Source organism: Arachis hypogaea, chromosome 15, assembly GCF_003086295.3.
Source record: "Arachis hypogaea cultivar Tifrunner chromosome 15, arahy.Tifrunner.gnm2.J5K5, whole genome shotgun sequence".
In the NCBI taxonomy this organism is placed as follows: Eukaryota; Viridiplantae; Streptophyta; class Magnoliopsida; order Fabales; family Fabaceae; genus Arachis; species Arachis hypogaea.
This window is the reverse complement of record NC_092050.1, coordinates 47,146,618-47,149,495: the sequence shown is the minus strand read 5'-3', so window position 1 is coordinate 47,149,495 and position 2,878 is coordinate 47,146,618. Positions and strand designations below refer to the sequence as shown.

General features: G+C 40.3%; 1 non-coding gene across 1 annotated transcript; it reads left to right on the top strand.

The window, feature by feature from the left end:
* The first annotated feature begins 927 nt into the window (after positions 1-927).
* LOC112752881 (small nucleolar RNA R71) lies at positions 928-1,034 on the top strand. Its single transcript, XR_003177290.1, has one exon. It is a non-coding gene; the product is annotated as a small nucleolar RNA R71 (small nucleolar RNA).
* Positions 1,035-2,878: the final 1,844 nt, after the last annotated feature.

The window sequence follows — 2,878 nt, the reverse complement described above, 5'->3', positions numbered from 1 at the left end:
GGAGGTTGAACTCCATCTTGCTCTTCTCCCTTTTCATTTGAGCCTTCTTCTTGTGGTTTTTGGGGCAGTTCCTTCAGTTCCTTCCCACTCCTAAGTGTGATAGCTTGACACTCCTCCCTTTTTCTTAAATTGGCATCATTGCAAAGGTTGTGGTTAGGAAGCTGCTTAAATAGATAGCTGATTTGTGTCTCCAGTTTCTTGATGGCAGCATTTTGATTCTGCATGTTTGACTGCACTTCCTTTCGGAATGCTTTACTATTTCGAATGTCCTTGCATACTCCTTCAAGTAGGGTTTCAATCTTAGAGAGCTTGTCATCAATTGATGGGTGATTCGGAGCAGATGTGCTGTTTTGGTTTTGATAGGCTTGTGGAGAAGTGTTGTCGTGGGGGTGTTGAGATGTCCTCTGTGTGAATTGTTGGTGAGCTGCATTGTTGTTGGAGTTGTAACGTCTTTGGTCTTGGTTTTGATCTTGCTGACTTCCCCACCCAAAGTTTGGGTGGTTTCTCCATCCAGGGTTGTAGGTCTTGGAGTATGGATCATACTTTTGCCTTGGTGAATTCCCAATGTAGTTGGCTTGCTCCTGACTACCCTCTGCTTCTTCATTCACTCCTTCTTAGGTTGTTGATGAAGTGGAGATTGCTGCTACTTGGTTCCTCTCCATCTTCTTGGTGAGGTCAGCCAGCTGCTGGGTAATGAGCTTGTTTTGGGCCAACAGAGCATCTACATTGTTTAGCTCCATTACTCCTCTTGTGTTCCCTCTTTCGGAAGCATAGAAGTAGTCGTTCTCTGCTACTATTTCAATAACATCTATGGCTTCCTCAATAGTCTTCTTCTTGTTCAAAGATCCTCCGGATGAATGGTCTACGGCCTTCTTTGACTCATAAGAGAGCCCTTCATAGAAAATGTGCAGCTGCACCCATTCGTTGAACATATCTGGTGGGCACCTCCTTGTTAGGTCTTTAAACCTCTCCCATGCTTCATATAGAGTCTCACCATCTTGTTGCCTGAAAGTTTGGACCTCAGCTCTTAGCCTATTGATTCGTTGAGGAGGGTAAAATCTTGCTAAGAATTTGTTCACCACGTCTTCCCAAGTTGTCAAGCTTTCCCTTGGAAAAGATTCCAGCCACTTGGCTGCCTTGTCCCTGAGTGAGAATGGAAATAAGAGTAGTCTATAAGCGTCAGGATGAACACCAATAGACTTCACTGTGTCACATATTCTCAGGAAGGTGGTTAAATGTTGATTGGGGTCTTCTTGAACACCTCCTCCAAACGAACAGTTGTTCTGAACAAGGGTGATGAGCTGTGGTTTAAGTTCAAAGTTGTTGGCATGGATTGTTGGCTTTTGGATGCTACTTCCACAATTGCCTGGGTTTGGATTGATGTAAGAGCCCAAAACTCTTCTATCCTTCCCAGCATGATTTGCTCTACCTTCTCCCCCATGGTTGTGATCCTCTTCTTCATGATGGTTTTCCATGTTGTCTTCCATGTTTGGTTCAAAGAATTCCTCCTCTTCCTCAGCACCAACCACTTTCTTTCCTCTTGCCTCCCTCCTTAATCTAAGGAAGGTCCTCTCAGGTTCAGAATCGAAGGAAGTTGAAGTCCCGCTTCTTCTCCCTGTCATACAACCATCAAGTGCAAGCAAGAAAAGATAGGTGCAGAAAGTATTTTTGTCAGAATTACTGTTAGTTGTGGGTGATGCAATATATCAAATAGTTAGTGGGTTAGCAAACAGAATTGAAAATAACAAAGAAAAAACAAAAAAGTAGAGGAGGAAGGGAAGAAGTTTAACTAAAACAAAAAGTAAATCACTCAAACAGAAAATGAAATTCACAAAATAAAAATGCTCAATCTAGTGATCTTCCAATTTAATCATTGCTAATGCACAATCAATCCCCGGCAACGGCGCCATAAACTTGATGCGGGTGGAAACTGTCTCTCAACAAATTTCCTTCGGCAAGTGTACCGAATTTGTCGTCAAGTAAAAACTCACAATAGAGTGAGGTCGAATCCCACAGGGATTGATTGATCAAGCAACTTTAATTAGAAGAATGTTCTAGTTGAGCGAATCCAGAAATTGGGTTGAGAGTTGCAAAAAATAAAATGGTGGGAATGTAAATAACAGAAAAGTAAATGCTAGAATTAAAGGACTGGAAGTAAATGACTGAAAGTAAATTTGCAGAATTGTAAATCGGAATGGGGGATTTGCTCATAAAAGTAAATGGCAGAAATTAAAGAGAATGGGTAAGATCAGAGATGGGGAGTTCATTGGGCTTAGGAGATATTGCAATCCTCCGGATCAAGTTCATTTTCATCTTTTCCTCAATCAATGCACTCATTAATCTCCTTGGCAATCTTAATTGATTGAATTACAAATTCAATCTCTCAAATCTTGATCAATAGCCAATTTCTTGGTCAATTGCTCATGAGAAGAGATGAAGTATGGTCACTGATTATACCACATGCATTTCCCAAATCAAGTATTGAGAGGGTTATAGTCACATACCCATCCAAACCCAATTTGGTCCAGCATGAGAAAGCATTTCTAGCCTAATCTCTTCATTCCTCTTTCAAGGTTCAAAAGAGATCCAAGTTTGAATAGCTTCTTTTCCAAGATAACTACCCAATTGGATGAAGATCGAAAGCTTTCAAGTAAAATCAAGAGAAAAGATAGAAGAAGAATAATGAAAGTTAGTAATGATCCATCAAATTACAACAGAGCTCTCTAACCCAATGAAAGGGATTTAGTTGTTCATAGCTCTAGAAAATGAAAACAAAGATGGAGAATACATCATAAAACTAGAAAATGTAGAGAAGGTAGAATACAGAGAGTAATTCCCTTTTCCAACTTTCTTTTAGAACCCTCAACAATTCAAAGTT